Source organism: Archocentrus centrarchus, chromosome 13 (genome assembly GCF_007364275.1).
Source record: "Archocentrus centrarchus isolate MPI-CPG fArcCen1 chromosome 13, fArcCen1, whole genome shotgun sequence".
Classification (NCBI taxonomy): domain Eukaryota; kingdom Metazoa; phylum Chordata; class Actinopteri; order Cichliformes; family Cichlidae; genus Archocentrus; species Archocentrus centrarchus.
Genome location: NC_044358.1, coordinates 40,627,620 through 40,653,407, shown reverse-complemented (window position 1 = coordinate 40,653,407; position 25,788 = coordinate 40,627,620).

Below are 25,788 nucleotides of genomic sequence, written 5' to 3'. Positions count from 1 at the left end.
TATTATCTGTTTCACTCATATTTCTTTAATAGTTTCAAGAGCTGCCCCCCCGCCATGTTTCATTCATGTGCCACTACTGAAGCGTAACACACTCCTAATGATTCAACTGTTCATTCAATCACAGCAGTTTAGCTCTTCATCCATCACAGGAGCTCCGACAGTGATAAAGGATGAAATGTCTGTCACTGTGCTGCCAAGACCAAACTTTGGTTGAGCTTGATTGATCTATCTAGCTGTGGGCTGGATAGGAGGAATATGTTGTATTCACATTGGGGCCTGTCAAGCCAGAGCAACCCACGGGCAAAGCAGGTAACGTATCCACACTGGCATCCGGGCCCCAGGGCTACAGCGACCCCAGCCCGGTGACAGCCAGTGACAACGGCACAACCAGATTTCTGACAAGATAAAATGACACAGCTGCCATAGTGTTGGGTTTCATTTAATGAGCTTTGAATTTACAGTATTCTTTTGAGCATTATAACTTTTAGCATCGCTCTGTACTAAACTTTATATGATTTTAGTTGTGCTAGCGTGGCTTTGTTGGCCTGTTTCCTAGTTTGATTTTAATTATAATACCATAAAAATCATTCTATATATAGACACAATATGTACATACAATCACCAGCCATTTCATTGGGTACACCTGTCCAGCTGTACCTTATTGCAGCCACAATCACATGACAGCAACTCAGTGGATTTAGGCATGTAGACATGGTCAAGGCAAATGGGCTGCTCTGTTTATTTCAGAAACTGCTGATTTTCCAAGATTTTCCCACAGCCATCTTCTAGGGTTTACAGAGAGTGACCCAAAAATGAGGAAATATCCAGTAGGCAGCAGTTCTTTGGGTGAAAATGGCTTCTTGATGCCAGAGATCGGTGGAGGATGGCCAGACGGCCTCGAGCTGATAGGAAGGCAACAGTAACTCAAATAGCCACTTGTTACGACAAAGGTATGCAGAAGAGCATCTCTGAACGCACAGCACACTGAACCTTGAAACAAATGGATTACAACAGCAGAAGACCTGCCTGGTCTGATGAGTTTCCATTTCTGCTGCAACACTTGGATGGCAGGGCCAGAATTTGATGGCAACATCAAGAAAACATGGATCCATCCTGCCTTATATCAATCGTTCAGGCTACTTCGGGTCCTTAGAACCTAACGAGCATCATTTAAACACAAAGAAGACAGTTACAGAGCTAAAGAAGGGACTGACTCCCGTCAGTGTGGCAACTATCAAACAAGCTCCGTGGAGCTTCTCTGGGCTGGACTTCAGTACCTTAGCAACATCCTCCTCCAGGGGTCCACCATTGTTCTGCATATAGTTCAGTAGGTTCACACCAGCGTTAATTTCGTTGATGAAATATTTTCGTCATAGTTTTCATCAACCACCCTGTTTTCATGACAATAACGAGACGATAACTAAATAAAAACTACCTAAAAGGATAAAAACGATAACGAAATTAATTGACACATTAGTCAACAAATGAAAACAAGACGAAAATGCCTGGCGGGGACGAAATCCAATCAGAACTTTTTTAATTTTTTGAAAGGGCAGGACAAGTTAGGAAAACATCCAATCAAACACACAATTGCGCAAATTTGCTCTAAACCCGGGAAGGACAAACTAGCCTGTGATTTGTCTTTACTTCCGATAGAACTAAGTTATGTAAACAATGTCAGCAGGGAGAAAGAGAAGAGCCGACATATGGACACATTTGGCCTTTGACGTTGTGACAAACAAAACGATGTGTAAACCGTGTGGGGCGACTATCTCAGGTAAAGACACGACAAATCTTAAACATCTGCAAACCAGTCACCCAGATCTCCATGCAAAGGTAAGCATTTTAATGTCATGCAGGGTAAAGTGTTTTTCCAAGTTTAGCGTTTGTGTTTAGAGAAAATCTCCACACCGCGGTGGATTAGCCTTTCCTAATCTTAGTCCTGAACACTGCCCTGTACTTTTCAGAGCGTGTCCTGCTGTAAAACACTCGTATTATCTCAGTAAGGTGGTGTTACTGATCAGCTGTGTGGGAAGCAGGTAAAACGCTAATGTTAATATTATTAATAATACTGCATAACTTTTAATAAATGTTTAATTTGTGTAAGTGTGTATAATGACTAATTCAAGGGAACTGAAGAAAAAGCATTTACATTTGACACCCTTTATACTTTAGTCGACTAAACCGACTGTAGCCTCCAGAGAACCAAGGGAAAAAAGTGTCTTACAATTTCTGATTTTTTATGATTTCCTATCTATTTGGGCCTAAAAAAACACCTTACAATTTAAATTAAAAAAAAAAAAAATTTATTTTAATTTTATAGCATGTCCACTGTAGAGGACAAGAGGACAATATTCGTGTGAAAATAGAACTAAATTTAGAAAATGAGAAAAAAGGAGCAGATTATATCTTCCGAGTGATATTTACCCAAGAACACATTTAATTTGAACAAAAACTATAAAATTCTGTATCATTCTTGTGTTACTTGTTGCTTATAAGGACAAAAATGTATGTATTAATACATTACAATGAAACAACAAACATGAATTCAGTTCAACAGTAAATCATAGGCACATAGAACCTAACTAATCCTGCTTTTCTTCTTCCATTTTATCTGTGATAATCCTGGAGGCATGATTTCTTTTTAGTTATGCAGAGGAACATCTTGCATTTGGTGCACCTAATGTATGTCTTGCCATTGCAGCCCTTGTTCCTGCATCTTTCTGCATGTTTGATGTCCTTCATCTCTGGCATGTGTCACGCTCCTAGTCTGCGCACAGATGGCTCTGGTTGTGGGATCCTTGTTTTAGTTGGTGGCTGACAGTCTTCCTCACTGTCCTCACTGCTGTCAGCAAATGAAGGACTATCCAGCAGCTCTTCAGCCAGGTGCAACTTGAAATCCAGGTACTGCTGTGTATTCTTCGCTGGTCGATTCAGCGCTTTGCTGTCACACTTGTACTGGATCCAAGCATTTGTGATGGCAACATCAAAGAAATGTGTCATCACACGTGAAGTCCACTTCTTGGTCCTGGTTGACATGCGGTAGAAGCTCAGCATTCTATCACAGAGGTCTACGCCACCCATGTTCTCATTATACTCCCTGATTACTGCTGGCCGTCTCACCTGGATATGGCCTTTGTCTTTGTTGGACCATCTGCTGCAGACATCTTCTGGATCTTTCCCATATACAGTCGAGGCCATGAGAACTGGTTTATTATCAAACCATTTGGTCACTGCCAGCTCAGGCATCTTCCGGACTGCCATCACTGAAGCTCCTCTCCCTTCTTTTCTCAGCTGTTTATCTTCTGGTAGCTGGCATTGCTTTGGAACCCTGTTCTTCATAATGGTTCCAGTTGCTGGAAGACCCTTTGAGAGCAAAGCGTCCATGAGCCCAATAGTGGTGAAATATCGATCAAAGAACACATGAGTTCCTGTAGGAACTGACTCAACCATTCGCAAGACTGCTGCAGCTCCAACTCCTAGTCCTTGGCCCCTGAATGTGTTCTTGCCCTGATACACCTTGAAATCCAGGACCAGGCCATTTGGGGAAGCAAGCACAAAAACCTTTAGGCCAGTAGGGTTTGGCTTTCCTGGCACATACTGCCTGACTGGGCAGCGGCCTGTGAAAGGGATGATTTGCTCATCAATGCACACCTTGTCACACCTTGGAAGCCTGAGACAACCTTTCCTCACACAGTCAAGCAATGGTCTGACTCTCCAAAGAATGTCTGACTTTTTTGCCTCTTCAGTTACATCCAGGTCATTGACAATCTTGAGTGAGCTCCTCAGCTTGTAGAACCTATCCCTTGTCATTTTCTTGCTAATAACTGGCACTTTAGTTTTTTTAGCCCAAAATATTTTGACTCTGGGATAGCCAAGGCAGGCCATGTGTACTGATATGCCAAAAAAAATCTTAATTTCTTGGGCAGTAGTATTCAGTGACACTCCTGTGGTTTGCAGCTGTCTTTGATTTGTAAAAGCTGCGAGATCCTCAAAGATTGTGTCATCGATGTACTGTGAAAAGTACTGGATTGGACTCCAGTATTCACGTACTTTGGGGTCATCTTGGTAGGCAGGAAGCCCAGGTAGAACAGGTGTGAATCTGTTATGATGTAGGGAAAAAGACACAAATAATATCAAGTTAATAAATGAGTAACATTTATTATGAGTAACATCCATTTGGATGAATTCAGTAATTTCAGTCTCATAGATGTGATATGACTCCCCAATGACCAAGCATTTTTTTTATGTAACTTTAGTTAACCAGCATATATTTAAAAGCATTTACACATAGCACAAATATTACAATAATCCAGCATGATAATAGAATTGAATACATTAGCCTGAAACTAAATAAAACATACAAGTTAGTCCTGGCCCATAGAGCACGACGACTTTCCTGCTCTCTCTCTGCCTCTGTTTCATCAGATTCACCTGCATCTTCTCCCTCTCCTTCATCATCATCATCATCATCTTCTCCTATCACAGGCTGATACTCATCGTCCTCATCCTTTTCCTCATCTGAAAGCTCCAAATCTGAATCTCCCTCCATCATCTGGTATAGAATCCTCTCTGCTTCACTACGTTCTCCTACAATTGTATGCAGTCATTAAATACATTAAAATTGTCCCGATGTCCACTACAGTTGACATTCATTAAATCACTGTTATTTCCAAACTAAAATAATGAAACTGTTTTCAGATGTAAAAATATTGTTATTAACATGTTTATGAACAATAATATATATAGTTATCATGGTAAAAATAGCAATAGATAAAGAATATTTGACTTACCTCTCCTCTTTCCATAAAATGTGGTTGCTGGTATGGCAGCCATCTTGAAAGAGGAAAAAAGTAAAGTTCCCAGCATGCAATGCCATTACATGACACATCACTGGAAAGCCCAGGATGTCCTCTACAGAATACTATAGAGCTTGTTAGGGTAACTCCAAATACTTCAGGAAGATAGAGGTGAAAAGAATGTCCATTGTAAAAGACATCAATAAATGGGCCAGGTCTCTGGAGGGTAGATTTAGTCGACTATATTCTTACGATAATTTTGTCGACTAAAACTGGACTAAAACTAAAACTATTCAATGACTAAATTATGACTAAAACTAAATTACATTTTCATCAAAAGACTATGACTAAAACTAAATCAAAATTTGCTGTCAAAATTAACACTAGTGGTTCACACATGGGAGTGGTCTCTCCATGACCAGAAGAACCTCCCGCTCTAGGTCATACCAGTCTGGTATTGACACGGGTGCAGAATTCCCTACTGACGCTGGTCCACCTCCCACCATCAGCATGAGGAGAACCTCCAGTGGAACCATGGATGTCTTCCCGCGTAAGAACTAAAAAAAAAAGAAAAGAAAAGAAAAGAAAAGTGAATGAGTGCATGAGGTTTTCTGTCTGGTTCTCTCATCAACAGCAAAGGTACAAGAAGGTGAAAGTTTTAAATGTTCCAATCACTCACCACTCGTTGATGGTCCACATGTTCTCACCACCTACAGATCAGTCAGTCCCAGCATAAACTGAACCGAAGCCTCCTTGTCCAAACATGTCAGGCTCCAGGTACACAGATACACGTTTTACTGTTTTACAAATATTAAATGGGCTGGTTCTTACAGTATATGGGGCTTTTCTGCTCTTCTTGAGCACTCAAAGCGCTTTATACAACATGCCTCACCTCTAATCCCCCTCACTTGCTTACCTACATGTGAATATGTAATGGCTATATCTTGAGATTAATAAAAAGCTGAATCTCACATTACAACCCTATAAGAACTGATCACATATAGAAATACTGCAAATACAGTGCACCAATATGAAGAGTTTCCTCACTTTTATCAGATTAACCTTCTATTGTCCATTCTACTAACTGTAAGAAAACATCAGCATTTTTTATGGGAGATATTCCTGTACTTCCTGTCAGCAACAACTGCATATTCACACATCCAGGAACATTAGCTTTCATATATGGTGTATTGTTTCTGTCCACCTGTGAGCGCACGATCAGTTAGCTCTTCTATGACCTCTGTACTTACAAAATTAATTCTTTGGATTTACTGGATCCTCTTATGTCAACCATTTCCACAAACCTCCGTTATGTTAGATGTAATTTACTAATATCATTAAAATGAAAATAATTGACTTATGGGCAACCAACATTACTCTTTTAGGGAATTCCTACTATATCGAGTCAACTTGGATTTAATTAAGAAGTCAACAATCAGCTACTGGCCAACATGAATTCAACAAAACACAGTTTCTTCTGCTTTATGTGACTGTGTTAATTACCACCATCATAAACATATTTTATTAACTCACTCGACTATATTTAGTCAGAAACTAAGCTACACTTGTAGTTTCACCTTAGAAAAGTGCTATAAAAACTCAATTTATTACAATTTATTAAGCAATTGAACACAAAATAGCAGCAACCTGGCCATCTGCCTGTGTTTACAGTACCTAACCATAGATTTGCACTATCAACCAACATTTCAGTCTGTTGACAATGTTTGGGAACAATACCTGTTAGTACATTGCTGCTTATGGCATTTTCATGTTCTTTGTTATCAATACAAAAACTATAGAAAGTCCCCAGCCTCACAGTTCAACTGTATAACAACCATCAGCTGAAAACCTCCAGATAAAAATGGTATATGCACAATTAAGACTTTCTATTCACCCTTAAAACATCTGCAATTTATATGTCATTCCAAAACCTTAATTAAAACAGTTCAGCAGGATAGGAAAAATTTTTTTTGTTAGATCATTTGGGATAATATCCCATCTACGAGCTTTCCTCTGTGCCACTTTTGAGTGTTCCCTAAAAGATCTTTAATGTTCCCGTCTACATGTCATATCTTGTCTAAATTGTTCCTTCAGATAGTTTCCTTTTTTTTTAGCACTTGAGCCTTTTTTCCCTGTATATTTTATATTGATCAATCATGCTCATTAAAAAAGTTTTATAAAAAAAAAGAAAGCTGAGGAAATGAGCAGTGCTGTGGCAATAAGCAGCAGACTTTGACCAAAACCTCTAGCAATGGTGCAAATTTGTTTTTCAGGCACTTTGCACTTTATTTTTTACATGTTTCTATTATATAGCAAAGATTGCGTTTCTCATAAATTTCTGTTGGTAAATAAACACAAATTTTGTTTTAGCAGGTGTACCACTGTCAAAACCTTTTGACCACAGCTGTATATGGTCCTCTTTCTGTGTGTGCTGAGGGAAGCACAGCTGTGACAAGATAGGACATTTTATATTTTTCTTATTGTCAAATGTTTGGATCCAAAACAAAAAAGAACTGAATTAGTAATAAGTATTGTGTTTGTATTTTAAATCCTGATTTGTGTTCTATGTACAGTACTTAAGTCACCTCTTATTTCTTTATATTTAGCTGGGAAAATAGTGTTTTTCCTATCCAAGTGTGTGTTTTTGCGATCATTGTTGGAGATGGAGATTCCAGATGGTATTGTATGGTGAAGATAGCTGTAGGCACTCACTGTGTGCCTCTCTCCTGACCTTCTCCGTACAGAATGATGAACATCTGAACCAAAAATTTCACATCTGATTTCATCACGCCATCAAACCCGTTGCCCCTGATTTTCAGTCCAGTTCTTGTGTAATTACACCTCAGCCTGTTCTCGCAGCATCTTTTCCTTAAGAATTCCTTCTTGACTGAAACCATTTCACTTCAGTGAACAGTAGATGGATGAGCTGAAGGTCCAGATCCATCTCTCAGGTCCTGTATCAGGTCTTTGCTGGATTTTTTTCTAATGACATGACTTTCAGATACTGTTCATCTGCTGCAGATAGCTTTTTCTTTTAGGCCTGCCTCTTCGTTTCTTCTCCACTTGTTCAGTTTCCTCAAATGTTGTAAGGACACTGCACACCATGCTGAGATATGCCAAGTTTTCAGCTAGCAGCTCTTTGAGAATCATCTTACTGATGAATATTACTGAAAAAAATGCTACTTTATTATTTATATGTTACTGTGTTATTTTGTCATTTTTCTTAGATTCAACAAAGAAATGGAAACAAATTATGCATTTTTGTGACTGGCTGCTAGAAACAAAGAGCCTAAAAATACAATTTAAAACTGGTTCTTTGTTAAAATTCCTGGACTGGAAATGAGGGAAAAAGCAGCTGATGCTCTGAAAATCTTTTACATTTTGAAAGACCTTCAGAAAGTCTGGATGCTACTATTGCTCACAACCACTTTAAAAAAAATGACAAGTCTGGCTACTTGGAGGGCAGCACGGTGATGTGGTGGTTAGCTCTGCTTGGTCCTGGGTTTGAATCCACTATCTGGGTGTGGCCTTTCTGTGTTGAGGTTTCTCCCCGTGTCTCCCACAGTCCAAAGACACGCAGCTAGTGGGATTAGGCTAACTGGTGATTCTAAATTGGCCATAGGTGTGAGTGTGAGTGTGAATGGTTGTCTGTCTCTCTGCATTAGCTGGTCTGTGTCCTTTGGCAGCTGTGATAGGCTCGAGCCCCCCATGACCCCAAATAGGATAAGCAGAAGAAGATGGATGGATGGATGGACCTAAATATAAAAAAATGAGACCCTCCTTGACTCACACTGCTACACTGGGTAACACTGAAGAGACTGATCATGTTAGTTTGTTTATAAATAGCTCATAAAAGTACAAAGACAGATCACATTTTGAGTTTTTGAGAGTAATTCTGTGCAAAGTAGAGGCCAAAATACTTACCAGATACTCCTTTAGTATGCACGCTCTTCTTGTTTGGATGGTGTCCTTTTGTAGCAAATAAGAAAATATGTAGAGAGGGTTTTAATATTTTATTTTGCACCAGTTAACTAGAGTTGAACCAGTGCACAAGAAAACTGTTCAGGTTCCCAATTTTTGGCATGCGACTTCATGTTTGCTCCTTCATATAATTTTCTTGGAACGGTGGAATACACATTCATTTGTGGCACCACAAGAAGCACCTGTAAAGTGTTTTTTTGATTACCAATGCTCATTTGTTATATAGTAATTTTATATTACAAAGCAAGACACTGTATTAATCAGTGTTTATGGAAACCATGCATAATAATAATAACCTAAGCAATATATTTATAGTGCTTTCATTACATCCACATTCAGCCCCAGAGGAAATAAACCAACAAACTGCTACACCAACCCTCACTCACTCTGCTAATTTACTGTTAGCCCGCGCACTGCAGCTAAAATACGCTGGTGTCTCAAATTGTCACGCTTTTCTTTCTTTATGGCAGGAGGTCTAATAAATTTGTTAAGCCCTAAATATAAACTCGTACCTATGTTACAGACCTAATTATCTGCAGCTGTTTCATTGCAGCTCATTGTCAGAGTCTGTATGCATTTTGTTGTCATGTCTGGTCACGCTAGTTCCCCTCCTCTCTTCCTCAGCTCTCTGTTTCACCATACGGGCCCCGGCCCACATACACAGAGCACAAGACAGCATGAGAACGTGAGAAAAAAACGCCACTGTTTGCAGATAAATCACATTTAAGTCTTGTTAGCTTCCTCCATGCTAGGTTACGTCTCCTTCTAGCAAAATGTGTGATTCTGATGCACTGCTGCTGTGTGAAATACTAAACATACAGCAGCATAGAATTTAATTATTGGCCAGTAGTCACACATTTGAGAGATTATCAGACTGAAATCCAATATAAGTATCAGATTAGTGAATCCCTATTCTCTGGTGAACTGTAATACTTTTGAACTTCTGATATTTTACTATGATCGGGTCAACTGAACTGTCCATTACTTTGTTTTATGAAAAATGCATGCAAAAAAACATCCCTGTTCATGACTGATGACATGTCTGTTACCCTCAAACATACCTTAAGGACCAATTAGCAGATGTCAGCAGCCTCACAAGCTACAAGAAAAGAGCTGAATTACTGATTAAAAAAAACCACTATATATCCATTAAATCCACAAAATCCAGAAGAATATTGTATTTCTTACAGATCTTGTTAATTGTCATGAGTGGTTATGACTTATTTCATTGATTGTTTTTTTAGCCGCAGGAGATTCCTGGCTAGCTTTCATAGCAATGCCCACCCTCAAAAAGAACTTAACCTTTAAAATGTGTACATCTAACCTAACCTGGGGAATACTTGGTAGTATTTAACTTTCCCCCAATCAGCATAACAGACCCGGAGGGGAAAAGCCATGTGGCCGACCTTGAGGCCAGACTGTATTGCATATCCTTAAAAAACAAGTGAAATCTATTCGTCTCCATGTCTGGGGACCATGCTCAATAACCACACTATAACTTAGCCACAAAAATGGTACAACACATAAAGAGCCTTGCAGGATATGCGTTTAGCAGCCAGTCTGAACGGCGGCCATTGCGGACAGGCTATCCATCCCGTGTTTGCGGAGGCTGCATTAGTGTACTAAGACAAGGCCGCTATCACATTCCCTGCAGTCAATTCCCACTGTGAGCGTCCATGGCTAGAGGAGGACAGCTGCCAAAGCATCTCATCCAGCGGCTCCTCGTGTGTCCCGGGCCACGCATGACGGAATCGCACGGTTGTTGTAAAGAGTCTGAGTCAGACTGAGTTACCAGGCTGAAAGGCATTCCCTGTAAAATCACAGCGGGCCTTTGGCTTTTTCAGAGAAGTAGTGTGTGTGTGTGCGTGTGTCTCTGGAGGTTGAATGGTGGAAGGGATGATACAGTATATGTGTGTCTTGTGCATTCATCCATGCATGCATGCCTGTGTATGTGAAAAGCAAGCTGGGGTTTTTTTTTTTTTAGTGAACACGCCAACTTTCCCTGACATACGCACATCTGCATCCACTGTGTCTCTTGCCCGGGCCCTCCTGACAGATCCGACTTGGCACTTTGGATTTAAGAGTTTTTCAAAACAGAGGATGACGTAATGGGTTGGGGTGCTAGAGAATGACCTAGAAAAGCATAAAACATAAAACAAAGGCTTTCAAGGCCTCGCGCTGTCTCACTTTGTCCGTTTCCGCGGCCCTCTTGCTCCTTATTTCTGCCTCTTCTCTTCTGCAGCTTAATGAGGTGAGGAAAAGTCAGAATGTGTGTAAGTGTGTGTTGGCTGTGTGCACGCAAGGTGAAATACTGCGGCAAAGTGCTTGTTATGACAGGGTAACGAGTGAGACAGGCCAGAAGCAACTGGTCATGGAGAAAAAGAAACACGTGCACGCTGCGGCAATGACACATACCTGCAGCACATGACAGATCTGAATCACATTTTCACACATACTACAGCAATAAAGACGCACGAATGGAGCTGGCGCTTTTTCTAATGAGAAAGCCAATACTACACAAAGTAGGGATGAAATGTGTTACTGAGCTTTCCAGAAGGAATAAAATACAGAAAGTTCACCCAAAAGGGTACAGGAGAAATGTACCCACGCAGCCAAAAGTCTAGGTGAAGAAAATGAATTGTAAATTGTGCCGCTAACCGCGTAATAAGGACGTGTTTGGGCGCACACATCAGTGCCCGGGCTGCCTTGTAAAAAAAAAGAAATTGCTAATTTTGAGCGACAAGCAGTTCAACACGTGCTAACTGAACTGCGAGTCAGCACTCAATATCAATTAGAAGAAAGCCTAAACAGGGGCAAATAAAGACGTCCACGTGAGAGGCATCGACAGAAACTCCACTAACTCATTAGAGGCCCCCGTGGACTCCGGCTACTCGATGAGCCAAAATGTGCACGGGGCAAAGTCAGCAGCTTAATGAGAGGCGAAGGGTAAATAAACTCGCAGTGCGGTGACACAGGACAGACTGACCTGACTTCGGTTCTTCTTTTACCGTCAAGCTCTTTGTGAGGAGAGAGATGTACAAATGCGTCACACACCGGCGTGCTTAAGAACACCGGTCGGTCACCGCTGATCGGACATTTAGAGGAGATAGACAGTGCTCCAGCACATATGATTATGCTGTCATATGCTCAATATGCACCGGCTTCGCACATAACACACATTCGTGTAGACACACACACACACTCGCTTCAAATGTCATTGGTTCTGACGGGGTGGACGTGCGTTAGGATGAGACTGGGCAGAGCAGCCGGCTCTCCCGTTCAGAGAGCAGTGGAGGAATGTCAGGCTAAATAAACAAAGTGTCTGCAGGAGAACTGAAGCAGCGCGCCCCAACTGGCCCTACATCATTCCCCACAGCGATGGAGAAGGGAAGGGTGGAGGGCAGCACAAAAAGGTACTTAACACTAAACAGCGCCTAACAAGAGCACATATATGTCAGGGAACACGTAGACACACAAAGGGGTTGAGTGATATAGGCTGGAAGGAAGGTACCTGTGTGTGCAGACGGGAAAGGTGATATGTGGTGTATTCTTTAAAAAAATAACAAATAAGGTGGGGGGGGGGGGGGGGGGGGGGTTGTTTTTTCACTTCCTCCTCTAGGATTAAAAGCCTCAGTTATGAGATTGTTTTAAAATGCTTGCAGTATTTAATGGATACCCACATTCATGATATAAAGAGGCTTATAATGACTTATAATGCATATTATGATGACTTTGTGTGTTTATTAGCTTTATTTATCTGACTGTGACCAAGTGTTTTCTGTTTTCTGGTCCATGTGGTATTTTTTGTATTAATTTTAGATGCCTTTTATGCTCTGTCTGTTCTTCTGAGTCCTAAAGGGATCGTTGGAGGTTCACAGTTTAATTTAAAAAAAAAAAAGAATAATTCATTAAATTAAATGTGAACAGTGAAAAAAATTCATCTAAAATACCACACACCTTGTGTACAGTGTACACTGTATGCATGATCAAGTCCAAATAGCCCTATTCGCTCCCCTTACACTGTGTAGTGCATGGGCTCAAACCAGAGTACAAAAAGCAATTGCTACATTTACAGCACCACAATATATCATCCTGTGGTTTACTCCGCACATGAAGGCAGACGGCAGCTGCCCAGTGAAAACATACAGTTGCACATATCAAACACACATCTCAAATACAGGGTCTGCAGAACGTCACACACCAGCAGCTTAAATTAAGCCGCGTTGGGGAAAATAAGCGAAAAGCAGAGCAGTGATGTTTTTATGCCGTCTCATTATCACACGACCAAGACCGCTGTCTGTGCATTAATTTGCTTGTGTTTACACACATCTGATAGGACGGGAGGTGTGCATGTATGGGTTATCAGTGCCTGTCTTGTGGGGGTCCCCACTTACTCCCAGTTTGACTCCCACGTGATGGACTTTCCAGCCACTGCTTCTGCTTTTTGTCTCTCTGCCACACCCTGACATATTTAGGCAAAGTCGTGACAAATCGTCTGCTTGAGACATTAGCTGAAAGGGTGTAAAAGCTCAATACAGAAAGACAAGGAGGCGGGGGGGGGGACCCACCAAAACAGCAGCAACAGAGAGTTATATTTGGATTTAATGTTAAGACAGGCAGAGTGTTCTTACCCTCCCGGCTGTAAGTGCTCAATAAGTATGTAGACGTCATATTGGAAATTGTTTCCATTTATAAGATGTGAGCTTTAGCAGAGATAGCTCCTGTAAAGACGGATAATCTGCTTCTATATTGGGCATAAAGGGCTTTTTGTTGGCTCTCTTTACTTTTTTATTAAATTGTGTTAAATGGACCTTTAAAATGTGCTCACATTTTTTCCCCTCCATATTTAGGGCACTCATTCATTTAAAAGCAAAAGCAATAATAAGCAGACCTTAGCAGTGGATCTTATTAAGCCCTGCGTGTTAAGAGTTTGAGACAGCAGAGATCGGACTTGTTACACCCTGTTCCATTCAAACCTCTCTGATTGGAGACGTGCAGCTCCGTGAGCAACCAAGTAAATGCTCCCATTTGCTGACTGGAGCACCCCACAAGCCCTGACATATATATATATATATATATATATATATATATATATATATATATATATATATATATATACTCTGAATAACAATAGCATTCAGTGTTTGCCAGCGTGCTCAGGTTTTCGTGCCTGCTTATTTCTCCCACATCCTGAATGTTGACTATTAGACCAAATTTTCACCTACCAAATGATGTATCCCACAACATCATTGTGAGTCAGTGTTACAGCATAAGTGTAAATGTTATCCACTTCCACTGTTAGTGATCATAACATTTTGGCTCATGGGTCGATTTTTACCTTTATGTTTTCAGCCATTGTTTTATCCATGCAGAAAGTTTTGGGAATGAGCCCAGAAAAGTCGAACCCCTTAACCTCAAATGTGGCTGATCTCTCCCTGAAGATCACTCTTGTGTGCACCTTTTTTTTTGTAGCACAGCTGCTATTTTTATGTCCAGTTATGTCCCCCTCTCATCCAGTGTGTCCAAACGATGTTCTTATATGTTGCTTTTCATTTTGGGGAAGCAAGCAAAGTCACAGGGAGCCAAATGTGGTGAACAGGGCACTGAAGATTGTGTCTGTGGCCAAAAACTCATGCGTTTTCAGTTTGTTCTCTGCTGGGGATGCATCATAGTGCACATTAAAGACAGTCTAACCCAGTGAATGTTGGAAAAACACCAAAAGTGCACGCTTCTGGTCTCATTCCTCACCCGATACGCTGCCTCCAGGCGTGGAAGCTGTGGACTGCTTGATTGGACCTACTCAGCTCTCACCAACAGCAATGATGCTCACAAAAAAGTCAGGCGACTTTGAAACAGAAGTTGATCTTTGATCACGGCGAAAGTCTGAGATCTTTGGTGAAATTGCAGCGCTCAGGTGATAAATGGACAAACCTGGTACTTATATTGTGCTTTTGTGAGCACTCAGAGAATTTTGGTTTTTATTACCGCAAGCCTTATTCACCCTTTCACACACACACATCCATGCAGTGCTTTTTCTTGTATGCCTTTAAGCTCTTTGTAACTGTCACACACACTCACACGGGAGTGCATCAGGAGCAATTTGGGGTTCAGTATTTTGCCAAAGGACGGTTCAACACGTAGAAGCTCCCTAAAAATATCAGCTGTGCCAGAAGCAATGAGGACATGCCTGAGAAGAGGATGCTGAGCAGGAGACCATCCAAATTAAAGCAGGTAAGGTTTTTCATTTTTATTGTGGTGTCTCATCACCTCAAACCTTTGTTTTTATTTACTGATCAATAATTACATTCGATTAATAAAAAAAACACAGCTGGGTTAAAAAAAACAGAGGATTTGATTCCTGTGAAGGAGTCGCTCTCATGACTCATCTACTGACTTCATTCCCTAGGCAACGTCATTTTAATAATGACATCACTGGTAAAACGCACGAGCGCTCAAAACATGTAAGCGATCTCCGTCTTGTTGTTAAGAACATCCTGTGCACCCAGGAGTGACCCTCTCTACAGCGCGCTCATTCGACTCTTTTGCCAGATCGGGTGACATATTAGTTCATTTTCAAGGTCAAAGGTCAAGGTCACCATAAATGTGGTGAATTTTTCATCTATCACAATGAAATTTGGTATTCAGGTATAAACAATTAGATGCTTAATTTAATCCCAAAGGAAATGAGGGGGAAACTCAGCTGCCTGAACAGGGACTTGAACCCTGGACCCTCCGATTAAAAGTCTGATGCTCTACCAACTGCCAAATCAAACATGTGTTACCTGTTGTGGTGACCCTTTGTGGCAAGGGAGACGCTTTTATCTCTTCCATTTGGATTACTGTAATTATTTGTTCATTTGTCTTAACAAAAACTCCCTGAAACTTCTGCACCTTGTTCAGAATGCCACTGAAAGGCTCCTGAAACTAAATCTTCCAAATGCTCACATGTCACACTGTTGTTATTTATGTTGCACTGGCTTCCCCTTAACTTCAGGGTCCATTTCCCCCTGCATGATCAAGCACTGGTGTACATCAGTGAACTTTTACATCCATACATCCTCAGCAGGATCCGGAGGTCACGTGATCCGGGCCTGCTGGCTGTAAGATCTATGGACTCTGTGGTTTATTTTAAAAAGCAGCCACAAGCTCATGTTTTTAAACTTGCTTTTGGATAACTGCGTTTGAATTTTGGTGCTGAAGCACTTTTGGGATATTCACCTTGAAAAATGTTATATACAGTTTTTTTTTTAATGACTTTCACCCTGCTGTAAAGTATATGTAATTAACATTTTCTTCTTCTAATTTTTGCTGCTCCCTTTAGGGGCCAGCACAGTGGATCATCTGCCTCCATCTGGCCCTGTCCCTACCATCCTCGCATGTCCTCCTTCACTAGATTTATCTACTATCCCTCTTCTGCACATTCAAAAGCTCCATTTTCAGCTATCCAAAACATTGTTTACATGTGGATGTAAACAAAGCTGCATTTACCAGAATACCTGTGTTCATATGGATGCAGCCTCAGCCTTTCCTCTCTGTGTCTCCAAACTGCTCAACCGGAGCTGTCCGTCTGATCTGCTCATTTCTAATCTTGTCCACTCTGGTCCCAGTGAAAATCTTAACATCTTCAGCTCTGCCTCCTGTCTTTTTGTCTCTGCCACCACCTCCAAACCATACATCGCAGCGGGTCTTACTACTCTTGCTGCCATCCGTCACAAATCACCCTGATCCTCGTCTCCACCCAGTTCACCCACTCCACCGTGTCTGCGCGCACTTCTTCACCTCTGGTGCACTATCCATTGCTACTCCTTGCATGTTCACCTTTCCATTTGTCTCCCTCTCATTCACATAACTGTTCTGTCTTGCTTCTACAGACTTTCATCCCTCTTCTCTCCAGAGCATACCTCCACTTCTCCAGACTCTCTTCCACCTGCTCCCCACTTTCACTACAGATCACAGTGATGTCTGCAAACATCATGGTCCACAGAGACTCCTGCCTGACCTCATCTGTCAGCCTGTCCATCATCACTGTAAACAAGAAGGGGCTCAGAGCAGAGCCCTGATGAAAGCCCAACCCCACCTTGAACCCATCTGTCACTCCTACCACACCTCACCACTCTCTCGCTGTCCTCACACATGCCCTGCACGACCCTCACATACTTCTCAGCCACTCCTGACTTCCTCATGTAGTACCACAGCTCCTCGTGTGCTTTCTCTAGAGCCACAAAGGCACAGTGAAGCCCCTTCTGACCTTCTCTATATGCTTCTCCATCAGCACTCTCAAAGCAATCATCGTATCTGTAGCTGATCACGGGTGGCCACATGAGCGTAAAGAGGAGCAGTCACAAAAGCTGTTTGGGTTCAGGTGAACAGTCTTTAAATGTTGCTCTCAATAACCTCGTGTCATCATTTTACCCACAAAAAACTACTGTTGGCATCAAAGAGCCTCGTGAAAACATGAAGTTCTGCAGAAGAACAGATGAGTGGTTAAAAAAAAAGTCTCTGAAGTTGAAGTCTGATGAATGCAAAATACCCCCCACCCACCCCCACCCGGCACACGCTCCTGAATTGAGTCTTCACCTCCATTTTGCCTGTGACACATCTTCATGACAGTAAACCCCAGGATGGGGCGAAAGGGGGGGCGGGGGGGTGAGGCGGGAACACCCTTGAAGTACATTTTCAGCAGCCTGGAATGAGCAGATAAGGCAAAGTAAGTCCGCTAAAAGTGAAATATGGGAAGACTGACATGTAACCCGAGCGCGCCTCTCTCAAGAGCCCCGCTGGATCACTGCCCCGGGGCTGCATCCAACAAGGTGAATGGGAGAATCCTAATGAAGCTGTGAAGACTCAATCAATACCAGCTCAGTATGGAGGGGGGGGAGGCTTGCAGAGCAACACAAGAGAAGTGAAGATTACCAAGAAGGAGAAGATGGATGAATGAAGGGAGAAAAAGAGAGAAGAGAGGAGGGGAAGACCACGAGACAGGGAGGGGGATTGAAAAGAAAAAAAGAACAGTAATGATAAAGGGGAATGGAAGAGAAAGGGAAGGTGTGGAGAAGGAAAAAAAAAGAAAAAGGGACTGAAATAAAATATGCAGTGGAAGGAAAAAGGAGGGGAAATGAGGAAGCAGAAAAGGAGAACATGAACTAGGTAAGGAAACATAATGGAAAAGTTTAAGAAAATGACTGAAGGAAGCATAAAGCCATGCAGGTATATAAACAAATATAGAAAGACAGAGATAGAGAGATGGAGAATGAGATTGCCTTGGAGAGAGGAGTGTGAGTCTAAATCGAAGACACTTAGAGAAAGCCCATTGATTGTGGTCATGGCTGGCTGGGCCCTCCTATTTGGTTAGTCATCTATTTCTCATGTATGCTGAGATCAAGCCCTCCTTCTCCTCCTCCTCCTCTTTTGTCTCTCCATCAGAGATGACTGGACCAACTAGACCTGCAACTTTCTTATGGAGAGCAGGGCAAACTTATAATTACTCCCTCCAACTTTCTATAAGCATTCCTCCCAAGATCAGCATCAAAGTGAGCAAATCGGTCACCATTGTAGCTGTCAAACAAGCAGACCCACACACTCACAGAGATGTGCTGTTTGATGGGATATCGCCCATTCTGACACAAATGTAGTCAGCTGTTAAAGGGACAATTCAAGCCAAAACCAAATTCATGTATTTTTTCGCTCTGGCTTGTAGTGCTGTCTATCCATCTTGACTCGATCCATGTAGAGCCTGTCCCACACGTTTTAGGACCGATACCCACATTACTACTTACTACAGGATACTTACCTGTATTAACCAGTTAATAAATAAATAAATGTCCCGTCCTACAAAACTGAGACCAAAGAGAAATAAAGTCTTGGTGGAATACAACTTATAATTATTAAATCCCAACAGGAATTTTTTTTTCTCAGACCTCCTTTGACAGTTTTAATCATTCAGAACACCGTAAATGAAATATGACTCCCACAGAGAACATAAAGAGCAGAATAATATGTTTTAAACAAACAGATGTACGCCTAATTCAGAAGTGCTCATTAAAGTTTCCTTCTCAATTAGTATCTCCACATTTCGGCTTTGAAAACACCTTCACAAAGTTACTCAACAGCAAAAATTAAAATCCTTTAAGGTAGATACATTTATCAAATACAATGCATGTTGCAGGCCTCTCTCTGTGCTTTTTTCTGTTGTGGTCTTACAGTTTGTGACCATTTCACCTGGAAGTAGAAAAAAATCCAACCAGATTATGCACGTGAAACAGTTTTACTCACGCTCTCCCGAGCAGTCAGCTGGGCGAAGCTGGATAATTATGGAATTATATTTGTGTTAAAAGTGTTGCACAAAATAAAACATAACTACACGCAGATAATTTCACAGACACAGGCGTTCATTGCCACTCGCGCGAGGAATTCAACAATCTGCGTGCGTCGAGCTCCGCAGCCGGGTACATGTGGGTCCTTACACACACACACACACACACACACACACACACACACACACACACACACACACACGTGTGTGTCATAAACTATGCAGGCGACAGACTTCTTACCTACTCTTTTTTTTTTTACATTTGCATTTTACACATGGATTGTATTACAACACAGTCAATAAACTCACAACTATGGAAACATTTTAAAACTATTTGCCAATTTTATCATTTACTTATTTATAATAGTCAGTAAATTAGATTTTAGATTGGACAAATGTTTTGGTGAGAGTTGGGAGATAAATGCAGGGCTAAAAGAGAGAATCAGACGCTGGAAACTGCTGCAAATCAAAGAAAGGCAAGCTCACCATAAAAATGTAAAATATAATGACGTGAATGTTTATAACTTTTATTCACTAGTGATTTGCTGATAGCAAAACTAATTTTTCCTGGTCGTTTTGTTTTGGCTTATATCACAGTATTTAAAGGAAATTTGCACTAATTATATTTATGACAATATTTATGATGGAAAACAGTAGTGACCAGGCAGCAGCATTTATTAGTGCCAATAAAAATGAAAGGGCATTTTCCATCCTTTTTTTCCCCCAATGAGCTCTGTGTCATCAGAGACACGCTGATGACACACTACATAAATCAAGGTTTGACTCTCCTGCCACAAGGAGCAGCAGCAGCAGCTGCAGCTGCAGCAGTGTGATGCAGTAGTAGTGACACAGCATTATATTCAGTGAGACAGCATCAGTCAAATATAAGCTCAGAAGTATCCTAGGTAGTGTTTTCCCCGGAAACTTTATGTAAAAGTATTGACTGTTTAACACTAGTTTAATAGTAACTAAAGTTACTTCACCTTGTAACTAGTCAGGAGCTGCACATTAAAGCTGAAATTGAAAATATTTTGTCTTGGGTTGAGTTGCTTAAAGCTCTTTTTCATCACCGTGTAACCACATCAGTAATTCCCATCCACTGTCTGCTCTTCCTGTCATATTGAATGCAATTAGTGAGTGACGCTCAGTGGACTCATTTGTTCACCAGCTGCTGGCATCTCCTCATTGGGCATCTTCACAGCCTGGTTGTCCTCGAAAGTCTGTTTGATTTGTTTTGTTTTGTTTTGTTTTGCCTCAAGCGGTGAAACACGTTTGTTGTTTCCACCTTTAGTGGGAACAGTTTTCTTACATATTTTACAAAATATTGCGCTTTGAAGGAGATCTGACCTCTTGTAGCTCCCTTTGTAGCTGCTGAGTCATTATCGATGGCTGACACTGCTCTCACTCTCAGACGTGTTGTTGCTGTGCGCACAGCAGCTTCACTCTAACTATGATGGCCTTCCAAAGTCATCAGTCAAACTATTTATTAAAGCTAATTTAAAGGATTTCTAATTCTCTGTTGATCGTAATAATAATCTCTGGATACGTGTCTATTAGCTGCACCTTCATGATATAAAGTTTGAAATGCACAAAGCTGCCATTTCAACTAACTTTTAAAAAGTTAAAAACAAAAAAAACACTGGTTTTATGTTTGGCTCCCGACCGATGTATGATGTCCTGAGATGGACGTTTCTGCAGTGCAAGCATGAGCAAACACAAAGTAGGACAAAGAAGGGAAATCAATTACGAAGCAGAGAACATTTCAAAACATCTATGGATCCTGGAGGGAATATAATCAGTTTTTTCCTCCCTCCCTTCAGCAAAAGTTCATGAAAGCAGATTGGGATCAAAGCAGCATGTTTGGCTATATCCCATCATGAAATAATTCAATTAGCACCAAAAAGACCCAGTGATCATGACAGTGGGAGGGATGTACTGGGCTGAGGGGGGAGCTGAAACAATAGAAATAAAGCTGTGGAATGAGAAAAGAGAGAATTGTTAACTGTGTAAATACAGCAATGGGAAACTGTCAGCAGATGCAGTTAGATCAGACGTGGCACAATAGGAGAGAGAAACTGAAAGAGAGGGGTGATCAAGAGGGAGAGAAGCTGCAAGATTAGAGAAGAGATGGAATCAGGGGAGGAGGAATCCAGCAAGGTCAACGGAGGCGAGGAGGCAGGAGGAGGAAGTGAGTGAGTGAAGGAGAGGGAAATAGAGGGTGGGCGAGCAAGCTGAAAAACCAAATCTGTACTTTCAGATACAGTATGAGGGCAGAAAAAAAAAAAAAAATCTATATTGGTTTTTTACTGCAAAAGAAAATTGAAGTGGCGACTATTGGGGTCTATCAGTTACAGATTCCATCATGACTTGACAAGGTTGAGGCACCCCGGGCGCTTGAACACACTAACACACACTCGCACACGTACGCTGGGTGGATGAGCTTGGCACTTTACCGCTGCCGCCCTCCGTCCCTTCACACTAATAAACCTGTTGATCCCGGCTGAAGAGATGTGTTCATAAACCCATCGTACGGTGTCATGTGCTTACAGAGCAACTTAACCTCTTGAGCCGTAACTAAATCCAGCCTCAAAACTCTGTAAAATATGTGGACTAAGTGTGTGAAGCCCTTCCTCCCAATCTGCATAACCGCACAATTAAACACCATAGGCATGAGGACATAGGATAAAAAATCAAACACACACACTAGACATCTGGAGCTACAGTCAGACTGTATATCAAAACTGTCCCCCATTAGTAAAGCATGCAAGATACATTTAAGTCCCTGAGGTCAGGTTCTTTTTTTCTTTTTTTTTTTCGGGGGGGGGGGGGGTCTCCCTTTTCTAGTTTTTCTACATTCTGTAACTCACATGGATGGATCTCAGTGAATGCAGCCATATGTAGCCACGTAAAAGTGTGTTCGCCACAGTGCATTAGCACGGCTTGTGGTGAGTTAACACCCAGCGCTGTGGCATTAAGTGTCGATGAGAGATCATACGACTAATACGTGTTTATGTTCGGTCAGACAGCTCGCTCTGTGAAAGAGGGCGTGAAAGCGCTCCGTCAAAACTATGTCAACTATTTAATTCCGCTCATTTGAGAGCCACGGCAGCTGTCAAACAGAGACTTCAGCTGTCCTCTGCTTCTCAAGCTTTCCCTGAGTCCCCATCTGTGTGTCTCTTTGTATGCTGTCGGATCTGCAGTTAGGCAATATCCCCTTACTGAGGAGCACATTAGAGGAGTGTGGTGTTTGTTTTTTTTTCAGCTGATGAGTTTAGTGTTTGAAAGTCATTAACTGAATCTTGGTTTTTAACTAAGCTCGCTTGGTGTGAGACCAGGAACTGGATGTTAGCGTTGATATTCTCTGTTTTATGAATCCGTGCACCTTAAACCAACCTGAATCCAGCCTTACTCAGCCCCACATGTCTCTCAAAGCTGGTCTTTGAGCCCTGCTTGTGACGGTCTTGTGCTGCCTGAGACAATGTCATGGATTAAGCTGCTGTCTCCCTCTAAAAGATGTTCATTTGTAAAAATAGTCATCACCTTCAGTGCCTCTTCTCTAAATACATAAAAAAAAAAACATTGTTTGGGAACTCCTGTTGGGTTTAAATTATGCTCTTTCTTTCTTGGCAGAGAAGAGGAGGGTGCAGTACAAAACAGCCCGTGTCACGAATTAACTGGCCAAATAAAAGATCAACCAGTTCAATTCAATTTTATTCAGTTCAGTTTTATTTATATAGCACCAAATCACATCAGTCACCTCATGGGGCTTTATATTGTAAAGACCCTACAATAATACAGGCATATGAAAATTGGGTCCAGTTAACTGCTAGCTAGCTGGATAACAATCAAAACTATATTCAGGACTTTCAAGACTGTTCTGCACCAAAAAATAATAATTTTTAAAAACAGCCAGTAGATCATTTGTGCAGGCTGTTTTCAGCCTACAGTTATGTTATTAAAGTTAAACAACCTCTAAGAGTTTTGTGAATCTGTAATGTGGTGGAGCCAGGAGCTCTGGAAACTTATGGAGCGTTCTAAAGGTTAAACCTGAACCATCGTCTTTTTGTAATCAAGTAGTCGCCTAAACCGTCCCCAGTAGCTTCTAAACCCAGCCAAACTGAAAATGCAAGTGAAAGTCAATATACAAAAGTAGTCCTAAGACTCTAACTGCAGTATTCCAGTTGGAGGTTAAGTGTGCTGTTACCACCTCTACCCCACCCACCACCTAACAGTGATTTTGTTGGTCCTTCTAACACAGGGGTATTCAACTCCAGGCCTCGAGAGCCGGTGTCCTGCAGGTTTTAGATGTGTCCCTGATCCAACACACCTGAATCAAATGGCTGAATTACCTCCTCAGTATGCAGTCAAGTTCTCCAGAGACCTGCTGATGACTTCTTTATTTGACTCAGGTGTGTTGAAGCAGAGACACATCTAAAACCTGCAGGACACTGGACCTCGAGGCCTGGAGTTGAAGAGCCCTGTTCTAACACGTTGCTTCCACTGATGTTGGTGCAGAGCCAGTTCTGTCTTGGTGGCTTTCGAGAACCAGTCCACAATTCCACAGATTTGAGAATCAAATGTTACATAATATTACCAACAAAAGTTGGGTAAAATCTTTAAGACTGATACCAGTGCTTGTTGATTTAAAAATCCAATATATCAATTTTTTTTTTTTTAATCTTTCAGGTCTCCCTAATCACCCTCATTCTCCCCTCTTCCTTTGTCAGATCATCAGTTTAACTGTATTATCTGTTGGTCATTAAACATTACAAATTGAAGGACATCAAGAGAGCAATGCAACAGTGAGCAACAGTCATTTGTAAGACATGGCGGAGGCTCTGTCATGGTCTGGGACTCCATTTCATCCAGTCATGTTGGGGATCTCCTGAAAACTCAGAAAAAGTCAGATTTTGAGCCACCATGCAATACCACCTGGGAAGTGTTTGATTGGCAATGGTGTGGGATCATTTTAACAGAGGACAGAACAAAAGGCAGCCATCATCCAATAGTGTCCTTCTGGAAGCCTGGAGAACTATTCCTGATACTGTATTTCCATTTATTTTTGCAGGTTTCAATAAATAGCTGCACCTAAAAAAAATAATATAAAGTTAGGGGTGGCTCAAGATTTTTGCTATGTTAACATAAGAGATTTAAGGTGTGAAATATCAGCTTTACCATGAATTATATGGTCCTTTTTCACTGAGAAATAGGTGTTTAATAAGTAAAGATTTTTCCAGGAAATGTGGTTCTGGTTTATATTCCCCATGTTGGTGTCAAAACTCTTAGTTACAGGCACAGTCAAAAATGTGTAATAACATATATCTGCATGTACGGCATGTTGATAGTATGCACATGTACAGTTTTAATCTAGGTTGGCCATCTAAATGACCATAATTCCTTCAAGTCAGCTAAGTTTACACGCAGTCCAAATCATGTCATGTTTCCATTGTCAAGACAACATGTGTGCAGTGTTAACTCCTCTGTGTTTGGACATGTACATTTAACATCACCTTCCTAGCCGCTTAATTCACCCCCAGTGTTACTGATGTGTGTATAACTGTGTTAATGGTGTTATGTCGAATATTGGTGATTTGTTATGATGGGGCCGTAAACCAGAGGAGGACAGGATGGGAGGAGGGATGTGGAAGCAGGGTGTTGAGAGAGGGCTTGAGCATGTGCTGGGAAAAATCTGCCTATGTGTGTGGAGCATGTGACCAGAGTGACAGGCGGATGACTCACCATCAGGACACAACAGGGTCAGGACGCATCTACTGGGAGATGATGACTTCATTACCTCTTGAAAGATAGATAGAAACATCCCCTCCATTTCCTCTTGTGCCACTTGGAGTGTGAACCACTCAGAGGAGCAAACAGAGGAAGAACTATTGAATCATACTAATCATAATAGAGCATTTTTCTTCTCTTTTTTTTTGGCTTGACCTATGCTGGGGGCTCCGCAGGGTGTGCTTTGTTTGCCCTAGCCATTGATCTACTCTCATTGTTTCAACATACTCCCACCTCTTTTAGCAGGGAGAGGGAAAAACAAGAGTAATGGATTTGTAATAATAATTCAAAACAGTGCTATAGATTTGTGCTGTAAAGCCAAGCTCACTAGCAGAATTGAGACGTATTGATCTTATACCCATGGCGCTTCTTATTGGCAGAAAAGAGCATTAGAATTTATTTGTGGTGGAGCGGGGGGGGGGGGGGGGGGGGGGGGGGGGGGGGGGGTAAAACAAGCCATGCAGAGCAGTGACATTATTTCATATTTTTAATTCTCTTTTTTTTCTTTCCCTCCATTTGCCTCCTTTCTTTTTGACATTTGCTTCTTTAGGCATAAATTATCCTGAAAAATTACTCTTTCTACCAAAGAGAGAAGCAATATTACATGTTCTGCACATATTGCTGATTGTAGTTATAATAAATTAACAGCAGTTTCTGTGGAACATGGACGATATTCAACATCAAAGGCCCGTTTGCTCCAGTAATTTGGATGTCAAAATTTAGAGCCAGAATCAGTCCATTCTTGCACTGTCTGGATCACAGGCAGTAGAAGATGGATGTAGCTGCCGAGACGTCATCCACTTGTTTGTGAAGTCCCAATGTGAAGCCTCGTGATTAGCATTTTTACCCTCACCCTCTTGGTGTGACGAGCGAAGGGTGGAGCTGATGTAGGCTGCATTACACTATATAGCC